Source organism: Epargyreus clarus, unplaced genomic scaffold, assembly GCF_041222505.1.
Source record: "Epargyreus clarus isolate Ecla_fem2 unplaced genomic scaffold, WU_Ecla_fem_2.2 ptg000007l, whole genome shotgun sequence".
NCBI lineage: Eukaryota > Metazoa > Arthropoda > Insecta > Lepidoptera > Hesperiidae > Epargyreus > Epargyreus clarus.
In genome coordinates, this window is record NW_027332215.1 from 1,169,356 (window position 1) to 1,186,450 (window position 17,095).

At 34.5% G+C, this 17,095-nt stretch overlaps 1 protein-coding gene across 5 annotated transcripts in view; it reads right to left on the reverse strand.

Annotated features, from left to right (window-relative positions):
• The window catches only part of pico (ras-associated and pleckstrin homology domains-containing protein pico), a 216,533-nt gene extending 212,074 nt beyond the window's left edge, over positions 1-4,459 (reverse strand). For all 5 annotated transcript variants that reach the window (XM_073074324.1, XM_073074322.1, XM_073074320.1 and 2 more), the window contains exon 1: positions 4,241-4,459. The gene's annotated coding sequence lies outside the window, so the exon portion shown is untranslated. The remainder of the gene's footprint in view (positions 1-4,240) is intronic.
• Positions 4,460-17,095: the final 12,636 nt, after the last annotated feature.

Consider the following 17,095-nt stretch of genomic DNA (forward strand, 5'->3'; position numbering starts at 1 on the left):
CCCATATGTAACCCAACCAGTCTTAGTATAGCATTCATGGATATATTGTATTGCATCATTGGACATTAGAAATTATTTATCACTTGGTAAACGGTGAAGGAAAACATCGTGAGAAAACTTGCATACCCGAAAATTTATAAAAAAAATCTCAAAGGTATGTGAAGTCTACCAATACGCACTTGGCCAGCGCGGTAGACTATTGCCTAATCCTTGTTATTATGAGAGGAGACCCGTGCTCAGCCGTGGGACAGTAAGGGGTTGATGATGATGATGATCATTTGATATCCTGACTAATATTATAAATGCGAATGTCAGTTTGTTTCTTTGCTTGTTACACTTATACTTTAAGATACTTTTTATTCCAAAAAATGTACCGTTACCGATAGATAAAAACCTCTGAATGCGAGAGAAGCCGCGGGTAAAAGCTAGTATATTAATAATACCCATTCAGTCTCGTTTTGCTTTTATGACAGTTTAATTCAGTCCTAAATCATCAGTTGTTTTGTCACCTTGTCTGGTATAGCATAATATTAGCTATGTTGGTGTATGTCTTGCCCTCAACTTGTACAAAAATATTTGGGAACATCATCTGATTTAATAGGTCACAGTCCATGTGCGGTGTTTAACATACATATTTCAATCTGTCCTCGATTCTCCGTTACATGGGTATGTAGTTTTCAAGTACTTCATCATGTGTTTTTTTTTAATATCTCCTATATTCATACGACGCATAGCAGACGATTCATGCAGTCCTGACGGTAAGTGGCTACTGCCGCCCATGGACATCTATAATCAACCCCAGATAGGATTAGATATTCCTACCTAAGGACGGCCACAGATGCGCCGCTACCCCTGAAGACTAAGCTGGAACGTCTCGGAAAAGTATGGCTCCCTTACAACACCCTTATCACTGCTGTTATGAGGCAGAAATTTAGATTTAGAAAATAGCGGTTTCTTGTATGGCGACCTCTAGTTATTTTCAATATTTTTTATTTTTGGTATATGTTGTATGTTGTTAAAGCGGCCACTATTATACATAATATGTAAAAAATGTTTGGGTATGAACCCTAAATACATGAAGTGCGTAGCGTGGTTTCGTCTATCTAATCCTAGCTTGCTAAGCTTAATATATTATTTACTTGCGATCATATTACTAACAATGGAGTGTAAAAGACACTTAAGGCTATAATTTCCGGATATATCCGAATGTATCCAGATTCCTTCCGGATCTATGTACGTGTATCCAGATCGGAATGCTGCAGTAATCATGCATAATTGCTAGAGACTGTACAGTCTCAATAAAGGTTGATCGAATAGACGACAACGTCTAATTGCTCTAAGGACATCTATCAGTGCGTTGCAGAGAAATAGATTTGCTGTACGGCTCGTATACGTATATCCACGGTATATCCTACATTAGGATAGAAATTGAGACACTTACAAAGTGTAGCGTTCTCCTTGTAGAGAACTATTACTTACAATTCGGTACTTACTACGTACGTACTACTTAGCTACTTTGTAATTTGGTATACTTATCTATTTTGTGACATATTCAGCAGTTTTAAAATAATCACATCAGTCAGTCAGTTTTTTATAGCTTTTGTTTTAATTTACTGTTTATTACCGCGATTTTAAAGCCCGTTATTAAAATTCAATCTATCCAAAGTTTTGAACACCATAGATCGATATTTATCAACTATTGTTAAATTTTCCATCTTAGGAAGGTAAAAAAAAAATAAAGATTGAATATTAATAACGGGCGTAATAGCTAATCAATCTATCTAAATTTCAACGTCCAAAGATCGAAGTTTGACTATTTCAAGTATTGAGCGTTATTAAAAATCAATCTCAATCTATCCAATTTTTAACCGACTTCAAAAAAGGAGGAGGTTTCTCAATTCGACCGTATATATATTTTTTTATTACTAGTATGAAGCAATCTTTGGGCGTATGAAGTAGGTGATAGCCTAGTGGTTAAAAAAACTCAGTCTCTTCATCGAGGGGTCCGAGTTTGAAATCCCAGGCACTTATCTCTGATTTTTCAAACTTATGTGGGTATTAGAAAATGAAAAATTAATGATCACTTGCTTAAACGTTGAAGGAAAACATGGTGAGGAAACCTGCATCCTGCAACCTGAGAAATCTTAAAAAAAAGAAAAAGTTTTCAAAGATATGTGAAGTTTACTAGCGCGGTGGACTATAGCCTAAAACTTCTCATTCTGAGAGGAGACCCGTGCCCAGCAAGGGGACAGTGATGGGTTAAAGATTGTATGAAGTAGGTATTTGTGAAATTGTCCCTGTAGTTCCGGGACTAGAATAGGGCTACGGTATCCCCTGCCTGTCGTAGGAGGCGACTAAAAGGGGGCTTCCGGGGTTGCGGACGGCAAGAGTGGGAGCTCGAACCGTCCAGCAAGCGACCCCGGGAAGGACGGCGGTATGTGTGGTCGCATACCGTCGTAAACATACATGGTGTGGGAGGAGCGAAGACTGCTCCCCAGCGTAGAGCCCGTTGGGCATCGCGCTTGGAGGGCTCCGGTTGTGTTCCGTTGGAGATCCCGGAGTTCTCCAACAAGCGTTGAGGACGGCCACCGGGGGGGTTTTAGTGCGGTAAAAATCCCACATAACCCGGCGTCGCTCCCACGTCGTCCACGTCGTCATACCTGATAAGGCTAATATCAATCGCTATAATATGAACGGACAACATATTTATATATATTTAATTCTAGATTATTATTTTTTTATATATAATATGGGATCAAGCTGTCCACCTAATGGTAAGTGGTAATTGCAGCCCATGGACATTTGTAATCAACCACAGATAAGATTAGTTACCTTTCTGAGGTCGATCACTAATACGCCGCTATCCCTGAGGCCGTAGTTGGAACGCCTCGGAAAAGTATCTCTCCCTTAGCACACCCTTCAAACCAGAACGCAGCAGCGGTTGACACTACTGTTTAGGCAGAAACAGATGCGGCGTTGGGACCACCGGAGTTGAACAACAAAGGGTTCTCCCACCTTAACATCCTAATATTATAAATGCGAAAGTGAGTTTGTTCGTTGGTTTGCTATGCTCTCACACCTTAACTACCAAACTCATTGTCAAAAGTTGAAATTTTCTACACTAGTAGTCAGAGTTTGAAAAAAAATAGATTCCAGAAAGGATACCTTTTGTCCCCAAAACAGTAATGTTCCTGAAGTATAAATAAAAACCACTATTGACAACTTACCGCGAGAGAAGCCGTGGGTAAAAGCTAGTAGTACTAGAATTCTACACAGAATTATACAAAGCCAGGTTACTCATTCAATAGTCAGTGTCAGCTCCACACTCCACATCAAAACCGCATCATAGTCGGTTTATTAGTTTAGATGTCGGTAGTACTCTAAAAACGAATTCTAGGAGATTGAGCTCGAGATTGTCGTGTGTGCGTGCTGTACGCTCATCTCATGAGGGACAACAATAATGAGAGGGGCCCCTCCCTATCGGGACGTAGCTGGCGACAACACCAGCGCTAACCGACGTTGCCGGGCTGCGAATGTAATGCTTACCCTCCTCGTGACCCGGCACCGAATGTCCGGCAGAGGAACGCCGCAGAGTTTTAGTCGGTAAGAGACCGGCATACCCTCCAGGGCAAAAGGGGATCCATGAGGATTTTTCCGCGTAAAACAACGGAGATAAATTTTAAATAAATCTACATTAATGTAATAATATAATATCAAAGTTATATTTATAGCAGGTATTTATTTTTAGAAATCAATATATAAACTTCATAAAATATTGTTACATATTTTTTTAATTTTGTATATTAACTGAAATTGGTGAAATTCTAGTACACAATTGACTTATAATATAAGCATTACTTGTCTTTTATCATATTTAGGCACCTACCCACTTATATGATAAAGAAACATTATACTTACGGTAATTGTTAAAATTGACTTCATTGAGGTTTTGATGTTACAATAATTCGAAAACAAAAACATAATCTACAATATAAAAAAGATAAAATATACAATATAACGATTTCAAATTAAATATAAAAAAGCTATATTTATTGTAAGACAAAAGAAATGCTCTAATTTTAGCAGCTGGTTGTAGTAGGCAAAACAAACTGCAAATTACCATCCAAATTAGGCACAACCGCTCTTAAACTTACGAAATTTAACGTTACTTCAAAACTTCCGACTTCCGATCTGCGTGTCGCTGATAGTGTAATATTATCAGTAATAAACAAACACTTACTTCAAAACTTCGCCGGCGCCAGCTCACCGCGACTGGCGCTGCCGTAACCATGAACATAAGTCCAAAAGCTGTACACAAATGAGAAAGTGTCCAGAAGTTCACTTTACTTGTACTTATGTCATCAAACTGAGATCGGGACCGACAGCTGACGAAGTATCAGACGCAGTCGGGAATGCGTTCAGACCTCGACTGCGTTGCGTATGTATCGTGTATATTCAGAACAGCACGGAATATCTAGCTTGACTTAAAATCTTGGTAGTGTGTAGGCGGACGTGTATGTGGTGGTAATGGGCCGTGATTTGTCACGTTTAGAGACAGACAGCGCCATCTCTTGATCAATTGTGACAATTACGACTGTGATCGAGCGCCATCTAGTGAGCAGTGCGTTAGTTGTCTCCATTAGTCATTACGTCTATAAATAGGGTTAGGGATCATCAATAGATGGCACTAAGCAAATGAATTGAGAGTGTGTCCTCTTTTCTTTTAACTGTTTCGGTGCAGTTTGACAATCATGTTAGTCTGTGATTACGCAGAGGAACAGGTATACAACAATTTTAAATTTATGCACACTGTTTTTTGTTTTCTTGTAAATTTAAGCGATGTTTGAAATAAAACAATCTTTAATAAAACTCATAATTATATTTACTTAAATAAATGATATTCGTAGGTACGTAAATCGAGGATGCGATATCTAGGTGTCTTGCACAACGGCGCAGTGTGATGATAGTATTACAACATCGTATTATATGCATTTATATAATTATGTACTATGGACATACAAATGTACAATATTACAATGAATCCCACGTCCATTACTTGTAGAGCGTTTTCAGATTATCCGATCCGATATCGGTGTCGGACGACGATAGCCGACATCCGATAGCCGACACCATGTGCTATTTTCACATATTTCCGACAAAATCGTTCCGATACGGCCATTTGCTCGATAGCTTAGTGCGGACAGGTCATCATGGCAGACTATAATAGAAAACTTTATTTGCTGTATCTCTTATATTTGAGACGCAAAAAAAGATCTGTTCACAGACAGTATTGGATACATCCTATTGTGGAAGCTAGATATTCAGAGGGAGCATTTTACACTCTTATTAGCAAGCTACAACACGCACCTAGAAAGTTTTTTAATTACTTTCGTATGAGTGAATACACATTCAATTATTTGCTAATTCATCTCACAAACAGTATCAAGAAACAAGACACACATTTTCGAATGGCCGCCGCGCATCGGGCTCTACGCACACAGAGACAATTTAGATACACGTAGAGCACACATACAAACATTATCGCCCGACGGCTCACGGGCGTCCGATGGTGTCGCCAGCATATCGCTGTCGGCTCCGATATCCGATATCGGAACGGACAATGTGAAAGGCAGGTACATGTTTCATACATTTTACTTACCCCGATATCGTATCGGCGTCCGATACCGATATCGGATCGGATAATGTGAAAACGCTCGTATGGTTTCATTGATTTTAATCAAACGACGATCTACTATAAATTATGACATTGACTTAGAATTTTATTATTGGGATATTCGGTAAGTAATTTCGTTTATTTTTATGAAAATTCAAGACATTTCCTATAATAAATAAATATCTTATAAAATTATATGTATATTGCCCACTCTGTTCTTGTTTCTCTTTTTTCCCACTTTCACCATTACTTTGTATTTCACCATTACATTGGTGTATCTTCGACATCAAAATTGCCAGATCGAAATTTTGTAAACCCGTTATTGCACTGGCGCACTGTCATCACATCTTCTCCATTAGTTTATTTTTTTATGACTTGAATAGCATTTTCACCTTATTTGTAGAAAAAAAGTAAAATACGGCGAAAATATTGTTTATTGCTCTCCATATTCATTAAAAGGGCTCCAACCAAAAACGACTGCGTAGATTCTATCGAACTTTTTCACACACAGTCTTTGCTATATCAGCGATCAAAATGATATAGGTAAAGATTATACGGGATAAGTGTGAAGTTGGGTTTGAAAAATACAATTAAATCTTGTGTCGGGAAAAAACGAAATTACTTTCCGAACAACCTATTAAGAAGTATTGAGAAATTACGATCCTTTACCTGTACGTAGGAGCCATCAATTTTAATAAACTATTAAGCAGAGACATGTCTTAGATAAAAGTACATATTTGAAATTCATATACAAGATATGTATTTTGTTATATCTGAAAAGCTTTTATTTCGCTAAAATAGTTCTGCTAATTATCTTATACACATACATTTTCCACAATAAGTGTAGTACATATTCAGCACAAATTTCAATATTTATTTATTGTCGTTCCTGGACCTAAAAGACGAATGCAATTGCAATAGGCATGATGACAGTATTAAAAAATCGAAGAATAAATGATTTACTTTAAAACAATATGTCGAAAGCAGTCTCAAAAATAGCCCAGTTTTAATAAAAACTTTAAGATATTTTTAATAAAATAAAAGTATAGAATAATGCAGTCGGCCATCTTGTCTAAAACGCTAATCGGGGCGTCTATAGGATATTGAAGCGTGACGTCACTCGCGGACGCTATGACACCCGTGAGCGTCTTCGCGCTTAATTCAAAATTTGTTTTAAAAATGCTAATATTTCCGTTAATACTGAATTTATTGCCGAAATAATACGACTTTTGGAATCAGTAGACATGTACCTACATTATAGAAGGGGAGTTCAAAATTTGTCATCATGCCCATTCATATCAAAGACATTTTAATGTACCTATCATCGATATACTACTAATAAAGACGTAAAATGTCATTGGTACCTATGTATTCTTTTAAGACGTATTTAATGTTAAAGAAGTACTTAGAAATGTCAAGTATGTAGAATGCAATTTTCCATAATAGTATCGTACATCTCAAATCTCAAATACTTAGCATATGTAGGTATATATAGTAACGGTGTTATTCATAAAAAATGGTTATAGAAGGTTTTAAGCACTCATTAGTTAGTGTTCAATAAGCTTATAAAACGTTCTATAAAATTGCTTATTCATAATCGTTCCATAAACCTTCTATAACTAATGTGTCGCTAAAGTCAACTATAAATGAAAATGTTGCCATTATAGTGAAGTTCGGCGAACAAATTGACGAATATCCATAGATAAACATCATTAAATGACATTATTTCGTACTAAAAAATATTCTGTCTTGACATTCTTGTCAATGGGTTGTCGATAAAACCAAATCACATGTCAGTGTCATTGTATTTGTAAATACCGCGAATTTAAAAATATTTTGTTTGTTAAAATGGGATGTGAAGCAAAAGTTGTTAAAAGATAAAGGAGTGAAAATTGGTTGGATATTAATGTTTTATGTAATATTGATATAATTATATAAAGTTAAATTCAATTAAATTTCGTTTTGTAAACATTCGCAATATCTTATGGCAGTAAACCCTGTATTTCAGAAGGTGTACCAGGACCTCTGCGATCGAATTTACGATCATTACGTACGAGATCAATTATAAAATTTACTGTCGATTTATTAAAGCGATAACGCTTCCTATAGTCTAATAAAACAGATCACTCTTTGGTGCAATGTTCTTCGAAGTGGACGGTTTTCTAGATTTTTAATAATCTAAGCTTTGTAAAATTTGCATTGTAATTTAAAATAGTGATATAATAATGTTATTTATCGGATATTAAAATAAATTATTTCAAGTTTGTATACTAAAATGGATATTGACTTAATTTATTAAAAACGTATTGTCAAATTAGGTTAGTAATCACGAATCAGCTGTTGAGAGTCGGCCATCTTTGCCTTATAGCAGTGTTATAGTAGGGTTCTGGCCTCTATAAGTTATAGAAGGTTTATAGAACGGTTTAGTGCCTAAAATGCGTTTATGAATAACACTTTTTGACAATCGTACTATAGCAACGTTATAAGTGTGCTATAACTTTTTATGAATAAGACCGTAAGTGTATATAACATTTATAAGTTGTATTACTAAATGAGTATACGGATACGATTACATTTCTAAATATTACTCGATCGGATTCAACTGATATATGGGATACAAACAATTATGTAACCACACAATTATTGGTAATAATTATTTATACTAATTACATAATAGTAGAATAAAACGATAAACTTATCACAAACTCTTAAGACTTAACTTATGAGAAATTATTGTATGATTATTGTTAGGCCTATAGGAATTTAAAACATTTTCAAGTATTAAAATAAATAATTAACTGTAAAAGTTTTATAAAATAAGTATTAATTACAATTAAATCATTTGTTAACGATTATAGGAGAATATATGAAAAAAATATCACGTACCTACCCCTTACTATACAATACTTATTTGAGTACTACTTATTGAATTACATTTTAATTGTAATTAACCTAAAATTTTGACGTTTGACCCCGAATAAGTGCCGACGCACACATCAGATCGATGGGGACTTTTGACACTTTACTTGTAATGGTAAACCCAAGGTCTCTACGGAAATTTAGCTTTCCCGGAATTTTTGCTATTAAATCACTGTTTTTATGTCAAAGTTGACCGGGCTACCAGTTGTAACTCCAAAGAGGTTCAAATATTATAAAAAACTATGATATTTTTATAATAGATAAATAATATCCATTAAATTATCCAAAAAGGACATTCATTCTTACACTTAAATTATTATTATTTTTTTATATTATGTATACCTTTTTTTCCTTTTCGAGGGGAAAAGATTCAAAAGGTACCCGACGACGTGGGAGCGACGCCGGGTTATGTGGGATTTTTACCGCACTAAAACCCCCCCGGTGGCCGTCCTCAGCGCTTGTTGGAGAACTCCGGGAGCTCCAATGGAACACAATCGGAGTCCTCCGAGCGCGATGCCCGGATCGGGCTCTGCCCTGGGGGAGCGTTCGCTCCTCCCACAACATCAGGTGATTACGACGGTATGCGACCACACATACCGCCGTCTTTCCCGGGGTAGCATACTGGACAGTTCGAGCTCCCACTCTTGCCGCCCGCAACCCCGGAAGCATCCTTTTAGTCGCCTCTTCCGACAGGCAGGGGATACCGTAGCCCTATTCTAGTCCCGGAACTACAGGGACAATATTATGTATACCTAACGATATGCTGGGCGGGCTACCTCATGAAAAGCACTCATGGAAAGTAACCGTCGCCTATGGACATTTGCAACGCCAGAGGAACCGCCAATGCACCGCTGGCTTTTCGCAACTGTATTCAAGACACCTATGACAAAGCGTCCAAAGAATACTTCGGGAGGAAGTTCTTTCCACATTTTGCACGTACGCGGAATAAATGACAGTAGAGAGTAGAGCTGTAGGATTATGATGTAATTCAATATCTTATGACATATTAGTATAATGTGAATTGTTAATTATGACTAAATATTCCACCATAACTTTAGTACCAGAAATATAAATAAATTAGCAATTCCGAAACATAGACTATGTAAGGTGGCTAGATCTTTCATGGGCAACTGTATTCGCTACTACAATAAAATACCCGACCACATTTTGAATCTCACAGAAAAAAAAATCAAACATGTCATTAAACCTGTGTAAAAAAGCGTACTATAAACTAAGCGATTATTTGACTGACAAAACCGTGTGGTCTGAAGTAGCTCCAGCTCCATATGTACGAGTACCATTACGTTAAGTTTGTCATTGTAAAAAACTTTTCTTTTCTTTATTTAAAATATGTGTGTTATGGAGTTTCTTTCGCCGCTTCTTCTCCATAACGAAACACCTTGTGAAGTTGTATTGACATTCAAAAAGTGCACTGCAAAGAACCTATTTTGAATAAAAAAAAATGATTTGATTTGATTTATACTTACGGTATAAAAACAACATGGTTATTACATATTAGATACCAATATGGTAGGTGATTTCGGTATATTTACCAACTCACCCTTGAAATGTGATGTATGAGATTTATCTTATACCCAACAGCTCTCTCATATCTCATGAGATGGTTCGAAATTTATATTTTAGTAGTACCAGCACTACCAGCGTAGTACATCAATGTTAGTAAAATATTAACATTAATTTTTAGTTTAAAAATGTTGAATGTTACATATGTTACCGCCAAAGTGATCAAATAGCTATTATACAGAATGACTGGTTATTATTTATGAAATCAAACTCATCTTGTAGGTCTTGAAGTCATGTAATAATATAGTCACATAAACGGTACAGAGTAACGATATAACAATTATACGTAAGTAAGTTCACACTAGTGATTAGAAGTATTATAACTACACAAGTATCTCCGTTATTCGACTGCTCTTGCTGAAGTCTCCGACCAGAATGTCGCTCTCTGTTAATTCGAGCGCCGCCAAGGTGTCGTCCCCACTTCACCTACCCGCATCTGTTTTTAAACTGTAGTATCAAATGAGTCACTTATTACTTTAATGTAACGTTATAAAAATGTGATATCGTTAATATCCAAGCTTCTTATTAACGACGATAACATTCGGCCGTCCTGCTCACACGTTCGTCCTCGATCGTGTATGGTCTGATGCAAGAGCTGCAAAAGAAAACCAGTTGTTTAATGCCTAAGTCCAGAAGAGTTACACATTTTCTTGTAATACCGACTCGCACGTAAGAGGCCCGAACTGTTTATCAAAAACATGGCTTAAACTCTACGCATTTTCTTGCAATACCGACTCGCATGTAAAAAGCCCGAACTGTTGATCCGAACCAAGGCTTAAACTAGGTGATGTTCATATAGAATCACACTAGTTGTGTATTACCTAGGTTATAAATCTGCCCCAACAGTGTTCACCACGGATTTCTGTTGCAGGCATAGTTCATAAGGACTCTTTACATAAATGTCATATGCGCGACAGGTATTGAAGCGAATGCATTAGACCATTGTTAAATAATAAAACACACGGTTTAAACTAGGTGATGTTCATATAGGATCACTCTAGTCATGTATCACCGCAGTTTTTATACCTTGTTTACGATAACATTCGGCCAGTGCTCAACTCAAATTTACTCTAAAAATGCAATATTCACTCAATGTAATACATCCACCCAACATACATACATACATACACCCAACCATATGCATCACCAAGAGACACCCGCGAACATTACACTGCTCGAGGCATCTGCACTAATCCATCTTAACTACAGATAAATAAAAATCAAACTAAAAAAAGTTTCCTACACCTACAGTAATGACAACATCTAGCTGCCCACTTTACTTATGTCTGGATTCTAAGTCCAATAGTTAAATCTCCAACAACTATTGATTCGATAAAGTTACGCATCAGAATAACGACGTTTATCTTATTAGTCCATTTCGGAATGCTCAACAACCTGTTCAATAACTGTTATACTGATAGATAGATAGATCTATAGTTGGCCACTAAATGAATCTGTGCGACTCAAAATACTATTATAAAATTATTTTATTACTACTTAGTACTTCTTTTAATTATTACAATGTTATTTTATACAAATAGTTGCCTTTCCAATGTACGTCTTTTATCAACTGATGAAGCAGTATCAAAATAATAATATATCGTGAATATTTGAAATGAATGATATCAAAGTTAAAGACTAAATAATGGTAAACTAACCATGAATTTCACACAATATAACACGTATAAGTTGTATGAACCCAATTTTTTTACGTTATTTATCACAAATTCAAATTATTTCTTTCAAAGTAGGGCCACATAACCCACTTTTGAAAGTCAGAAAGAAATTTCATTACATTAAATTGAATTTATATTCAGTTATAATAATACATACTATTACATGAATTTCAAAATTTAATTAACAAAGCAAAGGACCCATGCGTTCACGTCAGCGACATACTTGTCAATTGTGTATGGCTTAACTACTTAACTTTTTTTTTTTTTTTTTTTATTTCACCAAAAGTTTTAAATTAAGATTCCCATAAGGAAGTTATAGTTTGGGCTATTTTACTGTAAAAGTTATGCATTATACTAAGGAAGATTTGCTAGACTTTACGCAAACGTCGTTTTTAAAAAAAAATCAAATAATGTTATGGAAAGAATAAACACATTAAAATGGTCCGTTAATCTAAACGGAGTTTAAACAGACCTTGTCTTACATTGAGTTCCTCGGAAGCGGATTTTTTTTTCCGTAGGTAGTTATCAAACGGATAGTGTTATTGAATACACACTCGTAAACTACCTACCAAGAAAAATGACTTCAGAAACCGGCCATTATTTAACTATACTTATTTGTGTCTACAACTGATAAAAGATTTTTTTTAAACACGCTTTTATTTTTGCCACGCTTTTATTAACTTGACCTGTATGTATGTAACGGAATATTTGAATTCGATTTTTACCTACTTTGAACGGTCAGATTTATTTAAAAATTTTGAAATACCTATGACATGACATGATTTTAATAATCTTGTCCGATTCTAATTTTGTCTCATCACGATCGTCAGATTTAAAACTATAACTGTTTTACATAACATGTGGCTCCTTATCAATCACAACCTAAAATTTCTATGACCTGAAAAAGGTCTATTAAAGTTGATCATGATTTTATACCAGCCAGCCAAACAAACAGTTAGTCAAACTATCTTATGATACACCTTATTACCGAACAATTCATATTTATTATATATATTTCAAACGCCTCGGCTTCACCTGACTTTTATATAGTTTGTAATAAAAATTATATTAGTGCGTAATATCTATATAGATTATATTAATATAATATGTATCATTTACAACCAACACTCTCAAGGAGATGCTCGATGTTTCTATAGAGAAAACCTAGACATGACGCAATTGTGAACCGTATGAAATTTATATGAAAAGTAAATTATTGTATAAGAAAATCCCATCGAAATGTACCTATGCTTTTATTTGATTACATTATTATTCATTTGGCTATGATATACATATAATAAGAATGAAATCTTCACGTGTTTACATCGAATATATTTGAAAAAGAAAAATTGTCTGTCGGTTTGTATATTTGAAAATGCATTAAAACCAAAACTACGAAGTCGATGTCAAAAGTATACATTTTTTTTAAAAAACATTACATGACCAGGTAATGGACAATTCCAAATTACTAACGTACTCCGTGATCTTGACAGAGGGCATTGTATAATTCAAATTATATTTTGAATCCACATGAACAAAGTCGCAGGCAAGACTCGTTTTAAAAATGCAATTCAAATTATATTTTGAATCCACATGAACAAAGTCGCAGGCAAGACTCGTTTTAAAAATGCAATTCAAATTATATTCTGACTCCACATGAACAAAGTCGCAGGCAAGACTCATTTTAAATATGGTATACAAGAGACTATCTAAATTTATGTAGGCTTCAGTGACCGTTTCTCACTTAATACGTATAATAACTTAATTGCTGTAACTTGTAAATAGAACTAAGCTCAAGTTATAAAAGCATCAATTTATTATTATTATTATTATTATTTTACTTAAAATAATTTATTCTCAATCCCATACAAAGTGGATCCCGTTTATCATTTCGTAAATGGCTCACATAATTAATAATATCGATAGTCTAAGCGTCTCAACGTTTAAGGTACAAACTTCATTTACCAGTATTTGATAGTGCCCAATTTTCAAACCAAAAGGACGTGTAATGTGTCAAATTCAAATTGAAATTTAAAGATTTAAAATTACGAGATGTAAAGAAATATTAATACAAAACGAAACGTTGCATACTAAATTTAAAACAGACATTTAATATTATGTATAAGTGAGTCAGTCTGAAGTAGAATGGGAGATAAGAGAGATATTTTTATATATAATATTCCAAAGACCGCTGCGCATAAGTTTCTCAGTTTTCTTATAGATCATTAACTAATGTGCATTTATACTTTATGGGAGTCAAAACACAGTAGTACACAGTACTGCGTGAATTCGCCTAGAATTGATGGAAATCTAAATTTGGCAACGTACGTATGCTTCTTTCATAACAATTACGTATCAAGTATATGAAATCAAAAGGAAACTTTCATTGATTTATAAAATGAAAATGTGAACAATGTAGATGTGAATGCAAGTTTATTTTTAAATATAGTCAATTAATATCCAAAAAAAAAAAACAATAAACCTTAAACTCATTTACCATTTCCCTCCTGGGTACACTCAGCCACTCAATACCGTGGTCGTGATACTTTTTTGCAGGCAGTTAAATATGTACCACGTAGATATTATACATTTCTGTACAATTATGAATAATCAAAATTTTGCAACTTAATAAACGTGTCACTTATATCAAGTAGGTATACTGTACTCTGTAACTGCGTTTGTTGCTACCGCATAGTCCCTTCCATACAATAAAAACAAACGCATATACGTAAACCCCGTTTGAAACATTAAAAGTTATCAAAAATAAATTCAAATCTAACCTGTATGCAATTTCTGGCGTACATTAGCCTATATTAAACCTATATTAAACCATTAGGTTCCCATATCTATAAAGCCTGACATTTAAGATTAAAGATCCTTAAAATATTTTCATAAGTACGTGTATTTCTATATATTTCAAAGTAGGTGTAACTTTAGAACAATTAGGATTTACTTTTTACACCACAGAATTTAACCAAATGGACAGATTTACCACAAGAACTGCCTTGCAAAATTACTTTTAGACACTTCTTCACAGAAAATGCACTTATTTTGAAGTAAACACCTCAGTTTACAATGTTAACAAGTAATTTGATAAGAGTAAAGTTTGTTCACAAAATTTAAGTATATCATTTTCAGAGGGTATTAACATTTCATTGAATTACTAGTCTCAATCTATCCATTTTCTTAATTCAAATGAGTTTTCCCTTACATCAACGACATTTATCTACCCCCATTTTTACTTATTCTACCAAGATGAATTCACATATGACATAATAATGTTTTAACTCACGGTTTTTATTCCTGTGTCAAGTATGTTCGTACTTACGAATCGCCGTCCATGATTGTGGGCGTGGGTTCGAATCCCACTTCTGATGAAATCAAACTCATCTTGTAGGTCTTGAAGTCATGTAATAATATAGTCACATAAACGGTACAGAGTAACGATATAACAATTATACGTAAGTAAGTTCACACTAGTGATTAGAAGTATTATAACTACACAAGTATCTCCGTTATTCGACTGCTCTTGCTGAAGTCTCCGACCAGAATGTCGCTCTCTGTTAATTCGAGCGCCGCCAAGGTGTCGTCCCCACTTCACCTACCCGCATCTGTTTTTAAACTGTAGTATCAAATGAGTCACTTATTACTTTAATGTAACGTTATAAAAATGTGATATCGTTAATATCCAAGCTTCTTATTAACGACGATAACATTTATAATGACTAATTTGTCCAGACAATGTGATAAATTAATCACTTTAGCTGGCTGTTATATAAATAGCAGGTTAAAGTTAGTCAAAGTAATTAATATGTTATTGTAAAAGCCTTCAGTATTTCAGTACGGTAAATCTTAAGATTATCTCAAATTATTAATGATGAATTATGTTGTATCAACGTCATCTTAGTTGTTGTATTAGAGTAACTATGAATCGTATAGTCAACCCCATAGCTGATTTACGTACATCGTGTACAGAGACTGGACGTAAAATATCTCGACATGACTATTTGTCTGTCTTGACAAGTGGGTCATTATACAATTACAAAAAAATATAATTATGCTTAACGAAAACTGAAATAAACACTTATAACCTTTACTTCATACTTGTTTTATTACTTTATCCAAGTCTTTGAATATCTATATATATAAAAGAGATTTCCACGTATATAGTCACTCATCACGATATCTCTGGAACCATTAGAGCTAAAGACTTGAAATTTGGTAGGAATATTCTTTTCACCGAGTAGAGGTCAGCTAAGAATGGATTTTACGAAATTCCACCGTTAAGGGGGTTAAATGGGGGTTGGAAGTTAATATGAAAGTCCGTCAGTTTTAAAGCAAACTAGATGAAAATTGGTATTTAGCTTTCTGATTTAAAGTAATAAAAATCTAATCTAAGGGTTTTTCCAAAATCAACCCTAAAGGTGGTTAAATAGGGGTTGACAGGTTATTTTAAATTTTGCCATTTTGGAAGCCAGCACTATGAAAGTTAGCCATTGCTTTGCTGGTTAGATATAAAATAACTTTAGTTCTACCGTTTTTGGAAAATCAACCCCTATGTGGGTTAAATAAGGGTTGTAAGTTTGTATAGAATTCCCCCAGTTTTGATGTAAACGCTATCAAAATCGGTATTTAGGTTTTCGATTAAAAATAATTAAATACCTATTTCACCATTTTTGGAAAATCAACCCTTAAGTTGGTAAAATAAGGGTTAACAGCTTATTTTAAAATTTGCCAATTTGAAAGCCAGCACTATGTAAGTTAGCCATTGGCTCACTGGTTAGCTACAGTGGAACTATAATTCTACCGTTTAGAAAATGAACCCTTATTTGGGTTAAATAAGGGTTGTAAGTTTGTATGAGAGTCCCCCAGTTTTGATGTAAACTGTATAAAAATCGGTATCTGGGTTTCGATAGAAAATAATTAATCATCTATTTCATTGTTTTTGGAAAATCATCCCTTAAGTTCGTTAAATGGGGGTTGGAATTTTATTTCAAACTCCGTTAATTCGGAAGCAAGGACTATAAAAACTTGCATTTGGCTTTCCTGTTAGAAATAATAGAACTTTTTAACACCATTTATGGAAAATCTACCCTCAAGAGGGTAAAATAGGGGTTGTAAGTTTGTATGAAAGTCCTCCAGTTTTAATGTAAACTGTATAAAAATCGGTATTTGGGTTTTCGATAGAAAATAATTAAACACCTATACCATTATTTTTGGAAAATCATCCCTTAAGGTCGTT